This window comes from Polypterus senegalus, chromosome 5 (genome assembly GCF_016835505.1).
Source record: "Polypterus senegalus isolate Bchr_013 chromosome 5, ASM1683550v1, whole genome shotgun sequence".
Classification (NCBI taxonomy): Eukaryota; Metazoa; Chordata; class Cladistia; order Polypteriformes; family Polypteridae; genus Polypterus; species Polypterus senegalus.
In genome coordinates this window covers 191,332,992-191,350,255 of record NC_053158.1, presented here as the reverse complement: position 1 = coordinate 191,350,255, position 17,264 = coordinate 191,332,992, and the positions used below count along the sequence as shown (strand labels likewise).

The following is a 17,264-nucleotide window of genomic DNA, read 5'->3' as shown; positions in this document are numbered from 1 at the left end:
AAAGGGAGGGGGAAGTGAGGCGCCGACCTCCAGAACCCCCCTTTCCCCCGCCTCTCCTAGCGCCCTGCCTTCGGTGAGTTAAAGTGCAGGAAAGTCGAAAGTAAAAAGGTCTATAATAGATCCCTGTGTGGTGCACCGTTATACCTGGGCTCGCCGCTGCTTGTCTCCCTCTCCGCCTAGCGGTTCGCTGCTCTCTGAACCGTTAGGCGCACCTCATCATCCCGTTACTCAGTTTCGCCTTTTCTGAGCTTGATAATTATTATTATTATTATTTATTGGTTTGGACTTTCTGAATGTTTTCTTTTTAGTTTCTTAAAGTTTTCAGAAGAAACTTTACGCCAGACTCTTTCATGGGTTTTTGTTTTTGTTGTTGTTGTTGGAGTTGCTTTTGCTGGTGATTTGAAGTGAAACTTAAGTTTGTACCTGTTTCTCTCTGCGCCTGACGGAGGAGGAGAGTCGCGCCACCCCACTTACTAAATGAAGGGCTCGGTTCCCGGCGGGCAGCACGCGGTGAAGACTAGATGAAGTTGACATAAGTTTGGCTAAACTTGTCACCTGAATTGCCCCCCACCCATCATCTTTACCCCACCGCCCTCTTCCTTTTCTGCAGAGCTGATTTGTATGTTTGTGTGTGTGTGTGTGTGTTTTTGCACTAAGTCTACGCATTGACTTTTAACGAGACGAAGCGTGTAAAATAAGTGAATGTCAGCAAGAGTCGGGGGGTGGGTGGTGGGGTTGGCCGTTGGCTTTCAGCGGCTGTCTTTGTTGGATTGGGGACTGTTGAGATCCTGCGACTGGGAAGCGCCGGTCGGGAAGGGCAGCTTACTTTGGAAAGGAGTGGATTTCATGAGGGGGCGGTAGGCAAAAAAAAGTAAATAGAATATGCCCCCCCACCCCCCACCATCACCACCCCGCTCCCCTCACGAATTAATTTGTGGAGCAGCTTAGGGGGATACCTGCTTTTTATAATAAACGAAGAGTGTGGTGACGGGCTTGGGAATTCACCCCCCTTACTCAGAACTACTAACCAGCCGCGCACCCTTAGCAGCCACCCCCCACCCCTCGCCCCCCAACGCCGCGTGTGACAACTGCTGCAGACTATATAAGGAATACATTCACGTTTACGGACTTTCGCAGTGGATCCGAGGCGATCCGTCTTGCCGATGGCAAATCTGGTAATACGATTTCCAGTGTCGTTAGCGGACTCGGTTGTTTTATTTCTGGCGTTCCGACCGGGACTGGTTTCAGTTTTGTGTCCGTTAGGTCAAAATCGTTATCCGAAAGTGGATGGTCGCTTGCCGCGTTGCAGGATCCTTAGAGAAATTAAAGATTCGAAGGAAGGGGATCTGCCATAAAAGAGACATTCTGTTTCTAAGAGTATGGAGCAACACACAAAATGATGTGAAGACTTCAGTTCTTTTTAAAAATGCATTTAGTTAGTGACTTAACTGTAAAAGTGTTCATCTTCCTCGGCAAACCTTAAACGTTTAAAGTGGAATATGGAATTTTTAATCCATAGATGGATGGTGCCGAGAGGTGCGAAAACCGTATCAACTCTACATTAAATTGCATTTTAATTAATTACTTAAATAACAGTAACAGCAAAAAGTATTTACCCTCTTCGGCAAACCTTAAACGTATGACCTGGAATATGGATTCTTAATTTTCTTAAACCGTAAATGGTGGCGATAGGTTCGAAAATCGTATTTGCGTATTATTTATCTGAAAAGATAATGTGCACGAGTTAATCTGTTTATTTTATATAGCGCTATAAGCCGCCCAAATCTTCTTGGGACACTTTACCGAACAAACACAATTACAATACGGTATAATGGGAATAGAAAAGAATCAAGGTAAATTCAGGATTTCTCATCATCTTTCCGTTTCCTGGACGTGCTTTCACCAGTTTTGGAGTAGATCCCGGTCAGGTCACTACCCAAACGTTGTGAAGAGCCAATCCCGGACTTGGTGAGGCACACCCACTCCTGGTCAATTTCGAGTCGAACAGCCAAATCTGACAGGAAGTTTGTTGAGAAAATAGGAAAACCTACACCTCCAAAACTGGAGGCGTCCCACTCGGGAATCGAACCGCTCCGTTATCTTGTCGTGGGAGCGCACGCCTCTCAAAGAGGATAACGATCGGTTTTGCTGCCGTTTCGTAATTGGATTTCTTTATTTTTCCTTTTTTTTTGTTGTTGTTGTCCGCTTATGCCATCTAAAGTCACCCGATCGGGTGTGCGTGTTGCGCCTTAATAGGGTTTCGTGCCTCGCTCTCTGATGTATTGGGCGGGGCACTTTTACGTTAAATTAGCCAACTCCTGCCGTTTAAGGTGGACGCCGAGGGTTTAATCCAGACTTTCACTTCTGTCTCCTGCACGCTCCGATTTCAGTAATTGTGTGTTTTTATATCATCCGATGAAGTTTGGTGTCTTTTTCTTTAATAAAGACGGGAGTAGAAATTATAAAGGGGCGCTTTTTTTTCTGCCGCTGACGACATGTGTGTGACATGTGAGTGTTGAGCCACCCAGTGTCTGTACTGGAGCTGTAAACATGTTTACCTGAACAGGAAAGACGGGGCTTTTCTTTTTTGCTCTGCCAAATGCCCTTCTCTAAAAAGCAAACCTGCGAACCTCATTTCGGGAGAATCGTAACCCGGAGACTGAAAAAAGAAGTCGTTTGCGTGAGCTTCTTGTCTTTGAAAATATACTAAAAAATCAGAAGGGGGAAGAGATTCCTTAAGGCTGCAGCAAATGGCAACTTGTGCAGGTAGAAAAAAAAGATAAAGAAAGATGGTGTTTGAGTTTTTTTTTTCTCCTGCATGCTGTCATGCCCCCTTCTGTCTGCTGCCTTCATCCTCCTGGGAGGGTTTTATTTACCACGCATGCTGTCAGATTTTTTTTCCCCATCCTTTGTGTTTTTAAATGTAAGGTGGGGGCGGGGGTCCTTTCCATCCATTCCATTCCCGTTCTTCTTGTTGTATTTTGTATTTTGTTCAATTGCTGCGGAAGCGGATCTTGGAATCGTGACTTAGCAATGTATGTTGAGACGGGAAGGCTGATCGGGTGCATAAGGTGGTTGCCCCAAGAGGGCAACGGGACTACGCGCGGCCCCCCAGCTTCCTTGTAGTTGTTTTTTTCCGTAAATGTGTGCTGTTTTGTGGTTTATTACCATTGCTGGGGCAATGGCGATGCTATGCTGCAATGCTCGCGTTTTATCGGAGTAGGCGGTGGCGGCGGCGCAGGTAAGCAAAGGTGGTAAGCGAGTGATCGAGCGGCCGGCCGGCAGCGAGGCGTCGGCTTGAGCCCCGACACGTTTACCGCCGAGACTGGTGGCGCACCGCGTGCCCGACGTACCGGCTGCCCCTGCCCGTCAGACTGTTTTCGAGAGGCCAGGTGCTGTCGCCACAAATCGCCGGCCGCTCTGACGTAATGGTTTGGGGGGCTACAGGACTCGTGGTATGCGAGTCGTTTTTTTTTTCGTCTGCCGTTTACTAATAAGAGAGTGCAGCGTTTAAAAGGCATAATTATATAAGATTTGTTATTGTGAAGTGTCGTGGCCGCACCAGTTGCTCTGTGTGTCTTTCACCTAAATAGCGGACTGTTTCTCCAGATGCAGGGGACATGTGCTTCTGCGGCAGGCACTCTCAAAATGAACTTGGACGGCATCTCTTCCTGTACCCGTGTTAGTCAAGGGGACTTTCTGGTCGCATACGAAAGTGTACTTTTTGTTGTCAGTGATTATTATTATTCTAAAAAAAGTTTTTGCAGCTTCACATACATAAGCTGTGCAAACTGATTAACGTGGCTGTATACTGCACATGGAAACGTCGTTGTGCCCATATACGCTTACACTACATAGAATATACCGGGCCTGTCTGCGCATGTGTACTGCACTTGCAGCCTTTTTGTGCTTTGGAGACTAGGTGTATATATCTGTACATAATACATATCTTCATCCAATTACGTATTGCTCGTACAAGGTTGGTGTTGTAGGTATACAGTGAATTAGACTCTACATATTGGGTCAGTATGAGTGTCTGTGTGTATGTGGAGATCAGACCCCCTGGTGCGTGCATTTTGTCTATGACATTGTGTTTTAATGCACCAAATTGAAGATAAATTGGAAGAAGACAGAATATTTGAGGTTTAATAATGATTGGGATTCAGAAATTTGCTTGCCGGACAAACTGTTAAAAAGAGTGGGAAAGTTTAAAAAGCTAAGATCATCGGTAGCCCAGGATAGAGAACTGGAACCCCTAGAGTGCAGTGTGAATGGAAGAAAGTATCAGTTTTACTGTAGAATGTGAGATGGAAGAATTAAGGCAAAGGTTAAAGGTTAAGTTTGTAAGACGTGCAATGATGTATGGAGCTGAGACCTGGGCAGTAAAGGGAGCTCAGGAGAAGAAGATGAGTGTGGCAGAAAATGACAATGTTGAGATGGATATGTGGAGTTACAGAGAAAGACAGAATAAGAAATGAGACCATCAGAGGTTCAACAAAAGTGGGAGAGAGATGTCTAAGAAAGGACAGGAAAGCAGGTTGAAGCAGTATGGATGTGTGATGAATATACGGGTGAAGGAGTGATTGAAATGGAAGTACAGGGGAAGAGGAACTGAGGGAGACTGAAGTGAACTTGGGAGGACAAAGTAAAAGAAAATGTGAAGGAAAAGGGCCTGACTGGGGAGGAGATGCAGGACCAAGTTCTGTGGAGAGGTCTTCTCAAATACATTGACTCCACATAGAAGTGGGTAGAGAAGAAGAATATATCGAATACCAGATGAATTTATGCCCTGTACTGTATTTGGGGTATGCACTTTATGAGTGTTTAAGTGTGTGTGTGTTTGTATTGTATGTATTATATATTGTTTGTACCAAGTCTGTGTATGTGTGGAGGTATATAACACATGCATGGAGGGATAAAAAACTAAAATACGATCAAAGCAGTTACTTTGCTTTATCTATCTATCTATCTATCTATCTATCTATCTATCTATCTATCTATCTAATCCTGCCCACTATACTAAAATTAATATTATTTTATATAGTATCTATCTATCTATCTATCTATCTATCTATCTATCTATCTATCTATCTATCTATCTATCTATCTGTCTAGTGTGTTAGATAGATAGATAGATAGATAGGCACTATATAATAAATAGATAGATATGAAAGGCACTATATACTACTGTATAAATCCTCATCTCAGAAATAAACATTCAGCACTTTTTAGTATCCAAAGACATTTTTTCACCTTAGACTACTTGCTAAATATTTGGTTCTTACCCCCTATTATTATGTTAAGTTTGAGTGGTTTAGAATTGAAAATTATTGTAAAAAACTCTACATTTGTGGAGTTATTTGTCTTCATTTCTTGTTGTATTGGTACCTCGTAAATCACTGCCAAGAATGACCGTAGAGCTCCTGCTGCCGCCTGTCGGAGTCTCCCAGTGGCCGCTGGTTTTGATGACCGGGCTGCGGTCGTTTTTTTGTTCTTGTATGTTTCGTGAGTTGCGGCCCAGTGATGTTCTCATATGCTGTGTCTTTCTAGTAACCCTGGCAGTGTGTGCTGAGGTTCATCGGGATGTGTTAAGTTGCTGTTGCTGGTGTATGTTTGTTTTTTTTTTCCATTAAGGTAAAATGAAACTCCGTTATAATAAATTTGGTGAACTGGTGGTTTGACTTCAAGGGCTTTGAGAAGAGTCTGATGTGCACACAGAATATATTTACAATCCATTTGGTTTTGTAATAACAGAATTCGGGTTTTGCCTGCTCTTTTATGCAGTTTTAATGTTCTGCCTGATAATTCAGTATGAATATTTAAATTTTATTGTTAACGTGCCACTGTATTTTGAAAGAATTTGGAGAAAATGCTGACAGACTAAAAAATGACTAATAAATTTTGTATCACAGCAACAGTCTAAGTCATTCTTCAAACTTTGAGAATTGGCCTGCTCCACTGTAAGGCAGCTGGGTGGTATCAGTCTGGATTTACATACAATAAAAAAAAAAAAAAGTTTGTTTGCAGAACTTGAATGTTTTCCAGAATATATTAGTTATTGACTTTTGTAAGGTGTATTGCATTTTATTAGATTAGGATTGTAAAAAATATTGCAAAAATCAAAAACAAAATGTGAATGTGTGTATATTTGCATATAAATAAATCAGAAATATTAATATATTTGCTTAAATACTGAAGTTGCTTTATTGTTTTTTTATTTTTTTGTCAATTTAATTGAATAATATGATATTAAATACTTTGGGCTCCCCTAAACTAAGTAAGTCAGTGAGAAGGTGGAAGGCTAATTCTCTTGGCGGTCTATTAACTCCTTGCACAGTGTCAAGCCCAGCCGCGACTCAACAAGCATCCATCGTCCCAACACTTCCCTTAAATGATCTCACACATGGCAGTTTTTTTCCCATCAGCTCAGTCTAGCTTTTGAACTGGATTCTTTCACTTCTCAGATATGGAGCATCAAACCCAGATGCTAGTCAAGCAGAAATAAACCCTGGATGAGATGCCAGACACTGTCACCCAGGGCAGAGACTTATCCAGGGGTAAGACCCTGGTGGGAACCTGGTAAACGCAGACAGTGTCGGGTCAGGTCTTGAACCACGGATCCTTGATATGTAATTCTGGATTGCGATTAATTGATATCTGTTTAACTTTCATTGAAGTCGGAATCGTTGTACATCTTAACTTGAAGTTCTCTGGTATCGTGATTTACAGCAGTCTAGGCTCTGCCATTTGTTTCAGTTCATACTTTTTAATATTTTTTGGGGATAATTACAGTTTTAATAAAGCACAATATCTACTTAAAGAAAAGAGGAAATTACTGACAATTAGTTTACCGTATATACTCGCTTTTAAGTTCTCCTGCGGATAAGTCAGGGCTTGATGTTACCGTATAATTTTCCAATGTTGGTTGTGTAAGTCGAATGTTGAAAACTCACGCTATTTGTCCAAGAGATTATGATATGCTAACGTTAGCTCACCTGAGAGAGTAACCACGGAGCACACGACTTTTGTGTTTTCTATGTATTGTGCCTACGTGACCACACAGAAATACCCAAACTATTCCAAAGCGAAGTTTGCACTGTTTTGTGTTTTTTGTATCTCACACCCCCATACACCTTTAGCGTAAGAGCATCCCTTATCTACAATCAGAAGAAAATATGAAGCTGGTTTGAAATTAAAAGTCGCTGAAGAGGTGAAAGAAATTGGTAACTGCACTGCTGCAACAAACTTCGATGTGTCTGAAAAACTAATGTGAGATTGGAGGAAGCAAGAAGATGTAAAAAAAATAAATAAATTAAGTGTCATATTTTTGGAACGTGTGTACAAATCGGGGTCTAATTTTATGATCAATTTTTCGGGTTTCAAGACCCAACTTATAAGCGAGTATATACGGTATGTATCTCCTTCTTCTTCTTTTGGCTGGTTCTGTTAGGGGTTCCCACAGCGATCATCTTCTTCCATATCTTCCTGTCCTCGTCATCTTGCTCTGTTATACCCATCACCTTCATGTTTTCTCTGACCACATCCATAAAGCTTCCCTTAGTCCTTCTTCTGTCCTGCGTACCTTCTTCTTCTTCTTCTTTAGGCTGTTCCCATTAGGGGTTGTCACAGCGGATCATCTTCTTCCATATCTTTCTGTCCTCGTCATTTTGCTCTGTCACACCCATCACCTTCATGTCCTCTCTCATCACATCCATAAACCTTCTCTTTGTCCTTCCTCTGTCCTGCACACCTTCTTCTTCTTCTTCTTCTTCTTTTGGCTACTCCCGTTAGGGGTTGCCACAGCGGATCATCTTCTTCCATATATTTCTGTCCTCGTCATCTTGTTCTGTCACACTCATCACCTGCATGTCCTCTCTCGACACATCCATAAGCCTTCTCTTAGGCCTTCCTCTTTTCCTCTTACCTGACAGCTCTATCCTTAGCACCCTTCTCCCAATATACCCATTTTACGTGTATCAACATCAAATGTAGGAGCTATTGGCAGATTTGTAGAAACTCCTCAAAAAGGAAACTTTTACAATTTGCTTAAAAGTCTGTAAAGTTTAATGCAACTTTTCTACGTAAATGCAGTTTGCTTTCAGCAAGCCTGAGATTTTTTCACTTATTATATCACTATTATTATAAGTGTAAATTATTAAAGAATCCTGTTTTGGACTGCTACTCTATTGCTTTAAAACATCTATTCATTGATTTTCTAAAACTTACACTATTTAAGACACGCGTTCATCTGCATACTTGTATATACTTTTCAAAAATATATGTAAATACAGTACCATCCAAAAGTTTGAAAACACTTCAATTTTTCTAGTTTTGCTTCAAATGTAATCCGCTGAAATTCAATGAATGACCTAAAATGATAAAAAGGTAAGAAGTAAACTGCCAGAAGTTTAAATTTAATGTTTAGATTGGCAAAAACTGAAAAAAGGGAAAAATCTGAATATTCCAAATGGGTCTTCATCAGGGAGCAACTAATAGGTTACAACCTACTGAGGTGCTGCAGCAATTAAAGTAAACGAAGCAAACAATTTGCACAAGTGTCCCAACTTGTGTTGATTACTTAAAAACCCGCCATCTGTCTGTCTTAAAGCAGACTGTGTTATGACATCCTCTGATGTATTAATTGGACAATATTCCAGTGATATTGTCAAGAAAATAGCAATTAACAAATGCAATGAGACATAGTATTATCACCCTTAGAAGTGTAGGCCTTTCATTTAGAGAAACTGCAAAAATATCCAAGTGTTGGTGAGTGCAGTGATGTCCTACACGATCTAAAGGCAACTGGAAACTGGGAGAAACTCTGATAGGCAGAGATCTGGTCGAGCCAATCAGAAGACGAGTTTTTGAGGGTCACCAGCTTGTGTGACCACAGGCACCTCATAGCACAATAGCTTCAGACTCATCTTAACAGTGCAGAGACTTTGTGCTGCAGGTGTGACAGGGCGAGTGGCACTAAGAAAGCCTATGCTTAAAGGACAAAACAGGGCCTTAAAATACGGGCTGTGGACTACTGCAGAGTGGAAGAAAGTCTTATGGGCCAATGAATCAAAATTTGAAATCTTTGGATATCATGCCAGGTGTTTGTACACCTCCAAGTTACTGAAAGGATGGACACCAACTGTCAAACATGGAGGAGGAAGTGTGATGGTCTGGGGGGTCTTTTGCTGGAGGCAGAGTTGGTGACTGGCACAGTGTGACTGGCATTCTGAATCACAAGGGTTACCACAGTTTGGCTGTGATATTAGCAAAAGGCGCAGGCTACTTTGATGAATCAAAAAATCGGAACAATATTTTGTACACTTAATGATTCCTTGACCTCTTTGTTTTATATTTGCCATTGTTTTTTTGTTCTATGCCAGTGTAGTATTGTCCAAGAAAAACTTCAGAGGGTGTAGTACCAAAATTTGCTTTAAGACAGACAGAGGGTTTTTAAGTAATCAACACAAGCTGGGACATCAGTACAAATTGTTGGCTTCAACTTGCAAGGCTTCATTTTCTTTAATTGCTGCAGAACATCTATAGGTTGTAACCAATTTGTCGTTCCCTAAAGAAGGTCCATTTGTAATATTCAGAAATTTATTTTTCTTTCAGTTTTTGCTAACCAGAACTTTAAATATAAATCTCTGGTAGTTTACTGCTTACCTTTTCATCATTTTAGGTCATTCACTGCATTTCAACTGATTCAATTTAAAGAAAAGCTGCAAAACCTGAGGTGTTCTAAAACCTTTGATTGGTATTGTGAGTGTGTGTGTGTGTGTGTGTGTATATATATATATATATATATATACACAATAGACGTTCAAGAAGTTTCCACACTGTTTTTTTAACTCTATTAAGAATTTCAAAATCTAATTACATCATATATGTATGTATATATATATATATATATATATATATATATATAGGGCTATTGAAAATGAAAGAGCAGAATTCAAAAATTTATTTCAAACGTACCATATATGACAGAAACACATCCCTCACGTCATTGGATAGTAGAAAGTTCAAAGTTGAAAAGCCCACATAAAAGTACCAGTGAATGCCACCGAGTGCTGTTTCTCTTTTATAGTAAAATGGTGACAACGTGAATTCCATCAATGGTTCAACAAACAGCTGCCTCATCATAAGCAAATTTATGAGTGGCATAAAAAATTTGTACTGTACATGAGGGTACATTAAAGAAAGAGAGTTTGTTCCACCTATGCCTGCTGATCTGGTCTACCATTTTGATGTTCCTCACGCTACATGTGGTGGTCATGTTGAGTGCATGCAACCTCAAGGACCATAGGACCAAACTTTTAATTTTCCTCTTTCCAGTGATGTGCATAATATGTTTCTGTCTTATACAGTTTGTTTGAAAGAAATTTTTGAAATCTGCTGTTTCATTTTGAATAACCCATGTGTGTGTATATATATATATATATATATATATATATATATATATATATATATATATATATATATATATATATATATATATATATATATATATATATATATATATATATATATATTATTTTCCACACACATTTATACAACTAGTAATAGCTTGTTGTCCACTTAAACAGCATGCTGGGATGCCAGCAGAGTAAGATTTTACGTTACAAATTGCACTGACATACCTGGAGGCCTGTGAACAATGCCGATCCTTTGCAGTTCTATTTTTACAATGTATATACCGCAGTCTCTCCTCTCCACAGGTGATTTCCTGAGCACTTTGTTTTAAATGTTGGTCACTTCCTCCTAACTGCAGTTTTTGTCAGTATGGGAGGATGGGACTTTTCTTTTCCTGGGGAAGTCTTGGTCTGTGTCAGCTTAATGAGCCGGTCAAAGTGATATGCTAGCCACGGTTCATTGCTCCTTAGGTGTGCTCCATAAAAAGTGCATACAAACTTAAAAACATCAATGTGATATACCATTTGGTACACCTGACATCGTTGTTCTTGTAGGTGATTCAGCACTGTACACTCTTTCCAACTTGATGGTAAGGATTTAAAACGAAATGCTATTCTTTATAATGAGGGTTCATAATATTAAAACCACATAAAATCTGGAAATAAGTCTTGTATAAGTCTTATGTAAATACATTTGTTATTATTCTGGAATTTTAACAACATTAGTTTTAACACAAGTCTATACATAAACTTTAGTTGTTGATGACCTGTGAATGTGGAATAACATGCATGCCTTTCAAATAGCTTTGAAACAAAACCAGTGTCTAAGCTGGCGAGACCCCTTAGGTGTACTTTACAGTTGTGCATAGCACAGGAGGTTCTAGGTGATTATCACACACGTATGGATCATTCCCTCCATTTTCTAAACTCTCTTTTTATGTAGTTCAGCATTTTGAGAAGCCACAGCCAATACGGTACCAGAAGGGAAAGGCGCAAAGCAGAAAACAACTGGGTGAGATAACAAACCATTATGGGGCAAACGCCTATACAAACATCCACACTCACACATACTGGATCACTTTTGAGTCACCAATGAGTCTAACATGCCCGTTTTTAGAGGAAGGGGTAACACATACAGCAGGTAGGTGGAGAAAAGCCCTAAGAATTCCTCACAGAGACGGTTCTTGGACTTTGATTTAAATTTGGAACGTGCAGGGGTGCAGTGTGCCTACAGAGTGAAATACTATGCCTGATTAAAAAATAGTAATCAATAGTCCATTTTATATTGCACTGCCCAAGGTGAAGTCCTTGTTGTATATTATCCATTTAGCCATTTCTTGAAATCACATATTCCATAACAAGATCATTGGAAGCAAAAGTCAGTTTTAGTTGCATTGTAGATGGGGCAGAAGGCAGCTGTACAAGGGATACAAATCCATGACAAGGCGCCCATTAATTCAGGGAAGTGCATTGACACTCACTCAGGGACAGTTTAAAGATGGCAGTCAGTCGAACGAATACGTCTTAATGATAGGGGCAGTAAACCAGTACTCCCAGAGATGAAATTCTATCTATCTATATGTCTGTCTAAACATATGTATCATTATTTATATACACAGTGTGTGTGTGCATGTATATGTATATATGTATAATATTGTGGTGGACTGCCAGGGCCCTTACCCATCTCGATAGTGGAAGGACTGGGGGAGAGAGTTTATTTAGGACATTATCTTTCCCGGGAATGCTAGAGGACAGTCCCCCTGGCTCCCAGTGGGACCACTGGTTTAATTCTGTTTGAGATGTGCCTAAAACTTGACTGGAGTCCACCTGCGGCAAATTGAATCGAGTAGACATCATTTGGAAAGGCACACACACACACCTGTGTATAGAAGGTCCCACAATTCACACTGCTCCTGTTAGGGGTCCCCACAGTAGATCATCTTGTTCCATATCAAAAAGTCCCCAGCTCAGCTAGCATGAATGATAGGTGGACATATTTAACTGACTGTGACACCCGAATAACAAACCACAGACCACCCAGTAGATAAGAAAATTAGAACAGTCTGGACGAGAACAGGCTATTCAGCCCAGCAAAGCTCACCAGTCCTATCTACTTCATTCTTCTTCTTCTTTAGACTGCTCCTACTAGGGGTGACCACAGCGGATCATCATTTTCCATATCTTCCTGCCCCCTGCATCCCACCGACTTCATGTCTTCTCTCATCGCATCCATAAAGCTTCCCTTAGTCCTTCCTCTGTCCTGCACCTCTTCTTCTTTTTTTGGCTGCTCCCGTTAGGGGTCACCACATTGGATCATATTTTTCCATATCCTCTTATCCTCTGTATCTTGTTCTGTCGCACCCATTACCTGCATGTCCTCTCTCACCACATCCATAAACCTTCTCCTAGGCCTTCCTCTTTTCCTCTTGCCTGGCAGCTCTATCCTTAGCATCCTTTTCCCAATATACCCAGCATCTCTCCTCTGCACATGTCCAAACCAACACAATCTCGCCCCTCTGGCTTTGTCTCCTAAACTGAACTGACGCTCTAATGTACTCATTTCTAATCCTGTCCATCCTCATCACACCCAATTGAAAGTTTTAAGGAACTTCCTGTAGACCACCGGGATCAAATTATGACGTGGCACAGATCAGGGCAAAGGGATAAAACCACGTCTAAAGTTTTAACTGTTCCTAAAAGCATCGAGGCCTTAAATATCGTGAAACGGAAGATGGTTGAAACTACAAGGACTCTTCCTACAGTCAGCAATCTGGTCAAACACAAACCGGGTAAGAAATGCTTTGGTCAGGGTGGTGACCAAGAGCACAATGGTCATTCTAAGAAAGCTACACAAGTCCTCTGCTGAGATGGGAGCTACACTCCATTACTCTGGTGTTTATGTTAGAGTGGCTAGACGAAAGCATGTCTGGAGTTAAAGGTGTATGACAGCTCACTGGGCATTTCAAGGTCTCAAGAGGAAAAATTCTGGGCTAATAAATTAACTGTTTGGGCAAAACTGTCTGCACTATGGTTGGTAAAGGGCAGACACTAATCATCACCTGCCTTGGCTGACTCAGCTGTGGAATGGCCAAAAGGGGGAGGCAGCTTGATGGTGGAGGTCTTCAGGACTCTAAACAAATCCAAATCATATTATGGAATATCATCTACTGTTAAATTCTGCTCCATACGTGTACATTTTTTATTTTTTATACTGTATTGAGGATTTGTTTTGTTCTGTGTATTGTATTGTACTGAGCCTTTTCTTTTTGACACTGCATGCCCATCCTACCTGGAAAGGGGTCTCTTTTTGAACTGCCTTTCCTGAGGCCAATGTAAATTTATAAAATACTAGCTGTTCCCCGTGGCTCTGCCCACGTAGTAGTGAAACAGGACAAACTTTAAAAATCAATAAAAAAACTTTAAACAAAATGTAATTCTGGTCAAGTGGAAACTAAGTGTGCTCCAACGTCAAACGTCGACACTGTATCTGATCGTGTTCAGCTCTGATGGGTGAGCATCCCCCATGTGGCCGTGATATCTGTGCCAATGACCAACTACCCTCTAAAACACACACAGGTCTGATCTCTCTCTCAAAAACGTCAAGCGTTACTCCCCTTCAATGGTGGAGGCTGGCCCGTTTTATAGCCCACCCGGAAGTGATGCAGGTGCTTGACCACCTGGTCCCAATTGCACCTCCGAGTGGGGCTGATGACTCGTCCAGCTGGGTTCTTGAGTCTCTGCAGCACCCCCTAGCGGCCACCCCAGCTCCCACCCAAGTTGTGGAGGACTCCATGTCCCATGGAGACATGCGGGAGACTGGGGAACGAACATCGGCCAGGGAGGCTGCCACCAAGCGTCCCGGAGGAGGTATTGAGGTGCCCATGGTGGCTCCCCCGGAACATATGCAGCAGAGGCGTCCTGGCCGGGCATGGGACCCGGCTGTCCATCACAATATACAGTGTATATATATATATATATATATATATATATATATATATATATATATATATATATATATATATATATATATATATATATATATATATATATATATATATATATATATATATATATATATATATAGAATAGATGTGGCTGCAGACAGACAGTAAGACAGTATGTTTGAGTTCCTTAGGAACTAAGACAAAGTTACCCGATCAGTTTTAACACATTTTTCATTTTTCCAGCAGACTTTTCTTTCTATTTTGTGATTTGGAGATCTAAACATAGTACCGAGTTAAGCATAAAACTTTTATTGCTGAAAGTTGTGACCAAGAGAGTCACACAACGTTTTCCACATAGTAATAATTCTTTATTGGCAGCAGATTTCTAAACTACAAACCCGACATCATTTCTTACTTGACAGATGTGAAGTCGGCAAAAATGTCCCCTGAATACTGGAGACTGGATGGCGGACAGGGTATTGCCAAGGTGCCATGTCTTGTAAGTCTTGGAACTACCCGTTTGGTGATTTCTTCCATTGTCCAAAACTGATTGAGAATTTCACAATTGTGTTTTATTCCAAACCATGTCCATTTGAAACATTTTTACTTTCTTGTATACAAAGCATAAGGAAAGTATTGGAATCGTCCAAAAATTTCATTTTGAGAATCTTAACGTTTCTGGTCCTCCTTAAGTGCGAAAATACCATTTTTGGAATTATGACTCTGCGTGTGTGTGTGTGTGTATATGTGTCTGTAAACATGATAACATGAGGACGCTTTCACTTGGGTCAACCAAATTTTGCATACAGGTATTAGGTACCAAAGCGTAGATTTCTATCATCGTTTGAGCTGTTTCCACTAACCGCAAGTGGTAATTTACCTGAAACATTTCCCCAAAAATATTAAAAATGTGCTAATTTCACATCATATTACAGTAAAGCGCCATATTCTAAGCCTTTTTTTTGTCGCTTTGCATTTTTTCAAAAAATGACCGGTTTTTGAGATAATTGCAATTTTTCGTTTGATTTTCAAATGGTAATACATACATACTGGAGAACATTTTTTCTTTACGTAAATAACATTTTGTGCCCAAGTATTACATTACACACATCGCTAAAGTCTCTTGCAACTTTTGACCCACATCTGCTTACTGAAAGTGGTAATTGACCAGAATTGTTTGTCAAAATAAAATCATCACGGCAAATTTTTATTCATGCAGCTGCAGAGTCTGATTTATTCAACTTTACTTTTGTAAGAATTGTTCGATATGTTATTAATTTGATTTGATTTGTTGTTGATGGTTCTTTACTGTACATAATATAAAAATATAATCATCGTTCTGCGGTTTACTCCCAAATATCAATCCCCATATCCGAGTATATGAGAAAGTCGAGGGGAGAGCACTCCAGATTTTTTTACAAAGTGACATCCAGTGCTTTCACGGGCAAAACCTTTCCCCTTAGAAAATGTAAAATGACAGTTGACTTGGACACAGAAATATTTAAAAAATGTTTTGAGTGTATTCTGTAGACCTTGAGTAGCTTTGGAATGTAAATTATAGGAATTCCCAATAAAGCAACAGCCTTCAAAATTAGTGGACTTGGGCCATTTTAGGGTTGTAACAGGAGGGTCAGAGTTGCTAGCGGTAGGTTGAGTCTTCCAGAGTTTTTATGGGCTCCAGGCACACGCAGATGGATGGACTGACAAACTCACATAAATTATGTTCAGGGATACCTGTAATATGTGAATGTATCAAAACCATTACGGACGTTACAACTACGTTACTGTAGTTTCTTCTATGCTATTACAGGAGAAAGTCAAATGTTTACAGTGCCCTCCATAATGTTTGAGACAAAGACACATTTAACAGATGAAGTGGTCTGCTTTGGATCTGAGGCAGTTCCTTCTTGTCTCCACACTTTGCTCTCACCATCACCCTGTTGCAGGTTCATCTTTGTCTCATCTGTCCATGAGACCTTTTCCCAGAATTCTGCAGGCTTTTTGAAGTCCTTTTTCACAAACTGTTATCTGGCCGTCCAGTCTTTGTGGTTTGGATCATGCAGTGTGTCCTCTGTATTTCAGTTCATGAAGTCTTCTGCTGATAGTCGTCTCTGACACACACACGTTGGCCCCCTGATGTCTGTTTCTGATCTGTCAGACAGGCATTGGGGGCTTTTTCTTGACCATAGTGAGGGTTGTTCTGTCATCATCAGTGGAGGTCTTCCTTGGCCTACCAGTCCCTCTGTGATTCCTGACCTCTCCAGTGTGTTCTTTCTACTTCATGACATTCCAGTTAATTTCAGTCATCCTAAGGTTTTCCTGATGTCTCTGATGGTTTGATTCTTGTTTTTCATCCTCATGATGGCTTCTTTGACTTTCATTGGCACAGTTTCTTGTCCTTATGTTGAACAATTTAAACTGCACCCTCTAAAGGGTAGAAGCAATCTGAGATATCTGATGATACACCTGAGGAATCACAAACACTTGTGATGCCCCAAACATTATGGTGCCCTAAAATGGGAGGACCAGGTAGAAAAAGTGTTGTCATTTCTACATGGTGTGACCAAAATGTATGCAAATCCCCTAAAATGGAAGTCTGCAATGTGCACTTCAATCACAATGTCTGAACTGTTTGATTTGTCATCAATCAAAAGAAGTTAATTAGCAGCAAAAACAGGTCACTAATTAAGAAAAGGGTTAGAATGAAAACCTGCAGCCACTGCGGCCCACCAGGACCGGAGATTAAGATCCCTGGGTAAGCTGGTTGTGTGTCTGTTCATTTTGCATCTCTTTATTGTTTGGCTGCTAATTAAGGCAAAAAAGAAACAATTGTGGAGGTCTTGAGTCTTAAAAAGCAGGTCACTTGCAATGAAGGCATCAGAAATCAGTTAGCAAAAACTGGTCATGG

At 40.6% G+C, this 17,264-nt stretch overlaps 1 protein-coding gene across 2 annotated transcripts in view; it reads left to right on the top strand.

The window, feature by feature from the left end:
- The window catches only part of zeb1b (zinc finger E-box binding homeobox 1b), a 324,647-nt gene that overhangs the window by 127 nt on the left and 307,256 nt on the right, over positions 1-17,264 (top strand). The window lies entirely within an intron of this gene.